Raw genomic sequence first — 10,006 nt, forward strand, 5'->3', positions numbered from 1 at the left:
ATCATTTAGTCTCTCCAGAATGGCTTTATCATCCTTGATTGCTCCTTTTGTATCTCGGTTGTCTAGGGACCCCACTGGTTGTTTAGCAGGCTTCTTGCTTCTAATGCACTTAAAAACATTTTGTTATTACTTTTTGAGTTTTTGGCTAGCTGTTCCTCAAAATCTTTTTTGGCTTCTCTTATTACATTTTTACACTTAATTTGGCAGTGTTTATGTTCGTTCTTAATTACCTCTCTAGGACTGGACTTCCACTTTTTAACAGATGCCTTTTTATCCCTCATTGCTTCTTTTACATGGTTGTTAAGGCATGGTGGCTCTTGTTTAGGTCTCTTACTATGTTTTTTAATTTGGGGTATACATTTAAGATGGGCCTCTGTTATGGTGTCCTTGAAATTTTTCCATGTAGCTTGCAGGGATTTTACTCTAGTCACTGTGCCAAACGTAGCCTGGGAGAGGGTTTACTCCGATGAGGCTGAAGTCCTGAAAGAGATGTGCAAATGTTTTAAATTTGGGAAACACTGATATAAATCAATTAATGGTGCGCTTTTCATTTGGAATACTGTATTCAATGTTCAAACAGTCCATGTTCAGAGAAAAAGAAAAGAATGCAATAGAAATAGAGATGATCCAGAAGAAGGCAGTGAAAAATACCAGAGTCTTGTAAAGACTTCCATATAAGGAAGGATTTAAAAGATTAAGACAGTTTAGGTCAGTGAAGAGACAAAGTGAGGACTGACAGAGGAATACAAATAAGGAGTGGAATAGAAAGGAGAAGCCAGTGATTCTGTGCTTAAATTAGGAGTAAGAGGTCCATTAAAATGGAACAAAGGCAACACATTTCAAACTGGTAAAATGAAATAGTGTTTAATTTAGTGTATGTTTGTTTCCCCTGTTTAGCTCGGTGCCACAAGATACTGAGGCAAACTGTTAGTCTTTTCTGTCCTCCTAGTCATTTATATGAGTAATTAGAATACTGTTCTCAGTGCCTATTAACTAAGTAAAAATGGCATGTTTCTGGACTTAAAACAGCCAATAACTTCCTGGCACTCAGAAAACATTCCTCCTCTAGGAAGAGTATTGCATAGCTGTCTTCTGTGGGATACTGGCCCCTTTTGGAGACAGGATACCGAACCAGATGGATTATTGGTTTAATCAGGTGTGCTGGAACAGTTTGTGTCGTGGGATGCTGAGGGCCATTGAACCAAACTGTGAATCCTGCATATGACGGAATCTGCTTCCTGCATATGACGGAATCCGCACCCCTAGTACCAGTACCTATGGGTCTGATGCAGTACGGTGGTTTCTGTAAACCTCTTGGGGATAGGAATTCTAGCAGAATGTTGTTAATAAGCAACTAATGACTGGCTGATTAGTTGTGAAGTGACAGATAAAGGGACCAAAAAAAGAAGCCAAGGATCCTGAATGGGATAGTTTGGGGAATATGTCTGTCAACTGATAAATTCGTTTTCATTTTATTAATAGCTTTTCAGATTGTAAACATCACTGTGGATTAGTATGTCCATTCTGTAGCAGGACCAGGGCCCCCAGTGGACAGGGTATGCATAGGAAGCTTTAAAAGGGAATTGAAGGGGCGATCAACAATGAATAGTTCTACCCTGATAGAACCCTGGGTTTGCTATTTGGTGAAGCACTGACTGTTATTCACCCTCTGACCAACGACTGTCAGGGAGGGAGTTATCGTAGAAATATAGGGGTGGGAGGGACCTCAAGAAGACATCGAGTCCAGCTCCCAGTGCTGTGGCAGGACCAAGTAAACCTAGGTCATACCTGACAGGCTTTTTGTCCAACTTGCTTTTAAAAAAAACAGTGATGGGAACTCCACAACCTCCCTCGGAACCCCAGAGAGCTGAACCGCCTTCATAATTACAAAGTTTCTCATAAACAACAAGAAGTCCTGTGGCACCTGATAGACTAACAGATATTTTGGAGCATAAGCTTTCGTGGGCAAAGACCCGCTGCATCAGATGCATGAGTTTTTCATAATATCTAGCAAAATTGCCTTTGCTGCAGAGTAAGCCCATCATTCCTTGTCCCACCTTCGATCCACATGAAGAGCAGATGATCACCATCCTCTGAGTAACACAACTTTAACAGACGAAGACTGTTACCAGGTCCCCCTCCCCCACAGTCTTGTTTTCTCAAGACTGTATGCCCATTTTTTCTCATAGGTCAGCTCTACAATTTGTCTATATTCTTCCCTTAAGTCTGGTGCCTAGAATTAGGCACCAGACTCCAAATAAGGCTTCAGCAGTGCTGAGTAGAGCAGGACAAGTGGCTCTGCCTGTGCCTTATATAGTCCCTAGTTAATACACCCAAGAATGACATCATCCTTTTTCACGACTGCATCACATTGCTGGCTCTCAGACGATTTATCGCCCACTTTAGCCACCAGGTCCTGTTTAGCTGTACCAGCACCTGGCTAGTTCTTCTGGTATTTTAGAGATGTACATTTGAGATATTTTGCATTGGTCTTTAGTGAATTTCTTCTTGTTGAAATCTCACAAATTTTCCCATTTTTCAAGGGAGGACAGGGTTAGAATTAAAAACTACTAAGTGCGCCTCCTAGTTTAGCGTCTTGGATATACCAGGGCACAAGCCACATCACTGAATGGCTGTGTAACCCCTGCTCTGTACCTGAGGTGCCCTTTACAATGCCTTTGCTGCTGTAACCTCCACCCTGGACTCCCCACAACCAGCCTACACCATGTCAGTCACTCTGAATTATGGTAGTGTGTGCTACAACCAGCCAGCCAGCCACATGCTGCTATCTTCTACCGGCCTCAAAGATTACCACAGCCTCGGATTTTCCTCTCAGAAAAGTATGTCCTCTGTTGCCCCATGTTCTCTTGGACAGGACAAATATATTGAGTCTGTTACTCCTTCAAGGGCAGAATATGCACGCAAATGCATTACCCCAAATGCAGCTATCCTGGCAGGTCAGCCTGAACACACTGGGTTAGAGAAAACAGTGAAACAAATTTGTTAACTACAAACAGTTTTTTAAGGAGTACAGATGAGGCGTGGAAGTCAGAAATAGTTACAAAGTACAATAGTGATAAAATACGGTTGCCAAACTTAAACTACAATTAGAGTCAAAGCAAAGTTCTCTCGCATGCGTTCACCAGTCTTATTGCCAAATCCATTAGGTCAGGACCCCTCCTCCACAGTCCTTTGTCTCTTCAGGTGCAGCATATGCAATGAGAAGGCAGAGAGAGAAGGGGGCGTCTTTAGGTTTCTGTCCATTTAATCTGGTCGCAGTGACTCATCTACGCTGCCTCCCACCTCCTCCTGGGCATCAGGAGAAGTATCTACGTTCTTGCTGTACCAAGTAACATTGGTGTTATTTGACTGAAACATTAACATCCAGATCATCTTTACAACCCGTGTTGTATGTTTGCAGCAAATCTTGTACCACCTGTGCCAAATGGGATGTTGTTAAGAAAGTTACGATTTGCTGGTTATGTTTATACTACTCAGATGCATGTATCAGTTTTTGTATTTGAAAGTGAGTATTGGCTACATACTTGTATTTTGGATGTTTGCTTCTGGCAGACACCAACAGGAAGCTTGGCCAACATCTGAACGCTTTGAGTTAAGTCCAAGTTCAACCTCCCTCATCTAGCACCCTCGGGAGCTGAGCAGTCCCAGACTAGGGATTCTGCTGGATGAGGGGTGGTCAATTCTGCCCCCCTGCTGGCCTCAGCCCCTGCTCCTGGACTCCCTGCCCACAGCTTCCCACCCTCCTCTGCCATTGTGCAGGGTCCCCCGACCTCCAGCTCCTGGCCCCTCACCCGCCAGCCATGGCTTCCTGCGTGGCCCCCACAAGGAGCTGCCATCTTAACGGCCCTGGCCTCTGCTTCCTGCTGCTGCTCCTGGCCTGGGCTCCCTGGCTGCTGCTAGCCTGTCCTTGCAGCCAAACCTTCTGTGGCTCTCCTGCCCTGGGCTCCTGCCACTGCTCTGGCTGGCAGATCCTCCTCCCAGCCCTGGGACTCTCGGGACCTGCAAGATCTGTGGCCCTGCCAGCCGATGGCTGTTGCGGGATGAGAGAATGCCAGATTCGGGAGTTTTAATCTGCAGAAGAAAACTGACTGACAACAGGCCTTGGGAGATGCCAGTCCACACTGGATGAGCTTTTCTGTGACTGTCCAGGCTAGCATGGGAGCAGCGGCTTCCACCTGCCACGAGCTGAGTCACGCATGGATAGGTGACTTGCTCATCCAACAAACTACATCCTGTAGCCGTACTTTTTCCACACGGAGAACAGTGGGATCCCCTCCCCCTGACCAAGGCTCTGGGATTGCCATCATTTTGTCTTCAATCCTGCGTCTCACATCTGGAGGCTCTTTGTTGTGAAATAGCTCGAAACAAAGAGCTGGATGACTCTTCCCGGCTTCGACTATACGCTGGAGTCATAACTTAAGCCAGTAGGTTATTCCACCTCTGATACAAGCTTGAGCCACGCACTTGACAATTGTTGTATGTGTCCCATTTCTTTAACAATTTAACTCTTACCCTCTTTCTATGAATAAAGCTTTAGATTTTAAATTCTAAAGGACTGGCACGGTGTGCTTTTTGGGCAAGATTCTAAGTTATAAATTGACCTGGGAATGTGGTTGATCCTTTGGGATCGGAAGAATCTTTTTATTTGGCGAGATTGGTTTTCGTAACCTCTCACCTGTACAAGGAGTGAAACTGCTTGTGACACGACGGAACAGGAGGATCAGAGGGAATTGCTTGTGTGACTTCTTGGCAGCTAGTAGGTTAACAGAAGTTTTCTTTGGGACTGGTTTGGTGTGCCTTATAGTGGAGCACACCCCCCACCGCCCCCAGACTTGGGCTGTAAGCAGCCCTGTCTTTAAGCAGTTCAGCCTCAATTGATATTCAGTAGTGTCTTCCAACCCTTTGTTACAAACCCCTCCTCTTCTTTTACACTCCCAGTCTTTCCTCAACCAGCTGCACCCCCTAGCCTATACCAATACTGAAGTCACGAGACTTAATCCACCAAGTCCCTGTGATGCCATGTGACTTCATTTAGCTTATGCATGAATATTGCCAGTTCTTCATGTTTATTCCCCAGCCTCCTTGCACTGGTATACAGACAGCTAAGCTGTTTCTCAGATTCCCTCATTCATTTCCCTGTTGTTGCTCCTATGACCTTATTGAAGATCTCTGTTCCCCCAAGCAGGGAGTCCCCACTCACCAGCATTCTAAGTCCGCTCCTCCCAGGTGCAGTGGCAATGAGCCTTTCAGCCTCAGGGATAAACAGCTGCTCTTCATCCATCCATAGAGTCTGCTCCTCACTTCCTGGTGCCAGCATGGCATCCTTGTTCTTCACCTCAGTGAAGTAGGGAGGAGGGATGGGAGTACTGTTCACTGCCCAAGGTGGCCAGCAGCCAATCTTCTTCTCACAGAGGAGCCAGTTCTCCCTCCTCCTGTGGAGCTACCTTAGTCAACTAGCCTCTTGCATCACAGATATCTCCATGAGCATCCTATTGAAATCACCACACTCCTGGATTCAGTGAGGTGGGGCTTTGGGAGAATGCGCACAGAAGCTGGAAAGATTTGGGAGCTTTAGGGCCTACAGCAGTTGGACTAGAGAGTCCTTCATTCCATCAAGGGCTGTGTCTACACAACAAAGTTATTTCGGAACAATGGCTGCTATTCCGAAATAACTTTATGAGCATCTACACAATACAGCCGCTATTTTGAAATAGTTTCAAAAGAGCGGACAGCTTATTTCAAATTTGGTAAACCTCATCCAAGAGGAATAGCACCTATTCTGAAATACATATTTCAAAATAGGGGCTGTGTAAACAGGAAATATGGGCTATTTTGAAATAAACTATTCCTGGATAACTTATTCCAAAAGGAAGCTGCTCTGTAGACATAGTATTTTGGATTATTACCTTTGGAGGCAGTGCAATAGGCATGATTATTTGTGGACTCATTATTTCGGAATAAATCTTGCTTATTTTGGGGTTTCCCTGTAGCATGGATGGATTATTCTGGAATAGTTTATTTTGCAACAACAACCCTGGAATATGCCATTCCCAAATAACTCAGCAAGCAAGGTGCAAGAAAGGCAGAAGCACCATACAGCAGATATTGGCACTCAGATTGATAGTGGAGAAAGCTCGATGAAAGAACAAGAAGATCTACACTTGCTTCATTGATTTTCAGAAGGCATTTGACAGTATAGATGAGCAAGTGACTTGGGCAGCATTGGAGTCACATGGAGTGGACAGCAGGCTGTTACAGCTGTTGAAAGATATCAACGACAACGCGGAGGCAGCCGTGAGAATGCGTGGAAAGTTGGGAAGCTGGTTTAGAACAAGTAGAGGTACGAGAAAAGGAGACCCGATATTGCCAAGTATCTTCACCACGCACCTAGAGAGAGAGCGATGGACAAAAATCAAGGAAAAGGTAAAAGGGAAGTCTGTGCACGGGAAGAGAAATAGCAGACTTGAGGTTCACGGATGATATAGTTATCATTCAGGAAGATGAGGCAAAGGGAGCAAAAATGGTGCAGGTGCTAAACGAGGAAGAGAAGCGGTACGGACTGATTATGAACATCGATAGAACACAAATAATGGTATTTGGATATAGGGAAGTGGGAAGGAAGATCAGTGTAGATAGGATCGAGCTAGAGAACTTCACATATCTGGGGAGCAACATAACGTATGATCTAGACCGTAAGAAGGAAATAGCGATTAGAATAGCGAAAGCAAGAGAGAGTTTGAAGGCAATGGATAAGATCTGGAAAAGCAAAGTGATTAGCTTAGGAACAAAGCTGAGTGTCTTGAAAATGTGTGTATTCAGCACCATGTTGTACGGGTGTGAGACATGGCTGTTAACAAAAGGTTCAAAGAGAAGGATATTGGCATTGGAGAGGAATTGTTATAGAAAAATCTTGAGGATAGGATGGATGCAGAAGGTAACCAACGAGGAATTACATAGGAAGATACGGCCAAAAGAGAACCTGCTGCAGAAGGTTATACAACTCAAGTTACAGCTATTTGGGCATATTTGCTGAATGAACAATGAATGAAGAATCATGACCCTGGTATTTGGCATAATGGACTGTTCGAATAGGAGAGGGAGACCCACAAAGAATGAGCGGATGATACAGTAGATTAGTGCGGAGTGGCTTCGTTTCCATAGACTAACTCGGCACTAGACAGGGAATCATAGAATCATAGAACACTAGGACTGGAAGGGACCTCGAGAGGCCATCGAGTCCAGCCCCCTGCCCCAATGGCAGGACCAAGGACTATCTAAACCATCCCTGATAGACATCTATCTAACCTGTTCTTAAATATCTCCAGCGATGGAGATTCCACAACCTCCCTTGGCAATTTATTCCACTGTTTGACTGCCCTGACAGTTAGGAACTTTTTCCTAATGTCCAACCTAAACCTACCTTGCTGTAGTTTAAGCCCGTTGCCTCTTGTTCTATCCTCAGAGGCCAAGAAGAACAAGTTTTCTCCTTCCTCCTTATAACTCCCTTTTAGATACTTGAAAACTGCTATCATGTCTCCCCTCAATCTTCTCTTTTCCAAACTAAACAAGCCCAATTCTTTCAACCTTTTTTCATAGGTCACATTCTCTAGACCTTTAATCATTCTTGTTGCTCTTCTCTGGACCCTCTCTAGTTTCTCCACATCTTTTTTGAACTGCGGTGCCCAGAACTGGACACAATACTCCAGCTGAGGACCTAACCAGCGCAGAGTAGAGTGGAAGAATGACTTCTCGTGTCTTGTTCACAACACGCTTGTTAATGCATCCCAGAATCATGTTTGCCTTTTTTGCAACAGCATCACACTGTTGACTCATATTTAGCTTGTGGTCCACTATAATCCCTAGATCCCTTTCTGCTGTAGTTGTTCCTAGACAGTCGCTCCCCATTTTGTATGTGTGAAACTGATTGTTCCTTCCCAAGTGGAGCACTTTTCATTTGTCCGTATTAAACTTCATCCTGTTTACCTCAGGCCATTTCTCCAATTTATCCAGATCATTTTGAATTATGACCCTATCCCCCAAAGTAGTCGCAACCCCTCCCAACTTGGTATCATCTGCAAACTTAATCAGCGTACTTTCCATGCCAATATCTAAATCATTGATGAAGACATTGAACAGAACCAGTCCTAACACAGACCCCTGCAGAACCCCACTTTTTATACTTTTCCAGCAGGATTGAGAACCATTAAGAACTACTGTCTGGGTACGGTTATCCAGCCAGTTATGCACCCACCTTATAGTAGCCTCATCTAAATTGTATTTGCCTAGTTTTTTGACAAGAATATCATGAGAGACTGTATCAAATGCTTTACTAAAGTCTAGGTAGACCACATCTACTGCTTCTCCCCTATCCACAAGGCTCGTTATCCTATCAAAGAAAGCTATCAGATTAGTTTGACAAGATTTATTCTTTACAAACCCATGCTGGCTGTTTCCTATTACCTTACCACCCTCCAAGTGTTGGCTGATGATTTCTTTAATTACCTGCTCCATTATCTTCCCTGGCACTGAAGTTAAGCTGACTGGCCTGTAGTTTCCTGGGTTATTCTTATTTCCCTTTTTATAGATGGGCACTGTATTTGCCCTTTTCCAGTCTTCTGGAATCTCTCCTGTCTCCCATGGTTTTCCAAAGATGATAGCTAATGGCTCAGATACCTCCTCTATCAGCTCCTTGAGTATTCTAGGGTGCATTTCATCAGGCCCTGGTGACTTGCAGACATCTAATTCTCCTAAGTGATTTTTAACTTGTTCTTTTTTTATTTCAGCTTCTAACCCTACCCCTTTCCCACTAGCATTCACTATGTTGGGCATTCCTTCATCAGACTTCTCAGTGAAGACTGAAACAAAGAAGTCATTGAGCATCTCTACCATTTCCAAGTTCCCTGTTACTGTTTCTCCCTCCTCACTGAGCAATGGCCATACCCTGTCCCTGGTCTTCCTCTTGTTTCTAATATATTTATAAAAAGCCTTCTTGTTTCCCTTTATGCCTGTAGCTAGTTTGAGCTCATTTTGTGCCTTAGCCTTTCTAATCTTTCTCCTGCATTCTTGTGTTGTTTGCCTATATTCATCCTTTGTAATTTTTCCTATTTTCCATTTTTTATACAATTCCTTTTTTATTTTGAGATCGTGCAAGATCTCCTGGTTAAGCCAAGGTGGTCTTTTTCCATATTTTCTTCTTTCCTACACAGCGGGATAGCTTGCTTTTGGGCCCTTAATAATGTCCCTTTGAAAAACTGCCAACTCTCCTCAGCTGTTTTTCCCCTCAGCTTTGCTTCCCATGTGACCATACCTACCAGCTCTCCGAGTTTACCAAAATCTGCCCTCCTGAAATCCATTATCTCTATTTTGCTGTTTTCTGTTCTACCCTTCCTTAGGATTGTGAACTCTATGATTTCATGATCACTTTCACCCAAGCTGCCTTCCATCTTCAAGTTCTCTACCAACTCCTCCCTATTTGTTAAAATCAAATCTAAAACAGCTTCCCCCCTGGCAGCTTTTTCGACCTTTTGGAATAAAAAATTGTCTCCAATACAATCTAAGAACTTACTGGATAGTCTGTGCCCCGCTGTATTAGTTTCCCAGCATATATCTGGATAGTTGAAGTCCCCCATCACCACCAAATCTGGGGCGCTGCTTGACTTTGTTAGTTGTTTAAAAAAAGTCTCATCCACCTCTTCCACCTGGCTAGGCGGCCTGTAGTAGATGCCTATCAGGACATCACCCTTGCTTTTTACCCCTCTTAGTCTAACCCAGAGACTCTCAACACATCCATCTCCTACGTCCATCTCCACCTCAGTCCAAGTGTATACATTCTTAACATATAAGGCAACACCTCCCGCCTTTCTTCTCTGTCTATCCTTCCTAAGCAGGCCGTACCCTTCAATTCCAACATTCCAATCATGTGTATTATCCCACCAAGTTTCTGTGATGCCAACGATGTCATAGTTATATTTATTTACTAGCACTT

Source organism: Carettochelys insculpta, chromosome 11 (genome assembly GCF_033958435.1).
Source record: "Carettochelys insculpta isolate YL-2023 chromosome 11, ASM3395843v1, whole genome shotgun sequence".
NCBI classification, from domain to species: Eukaryota; Metazoa; Chordata; order Testudines; family Carettochelyidae; genus Carettochelys; species Carettochelys insculpta.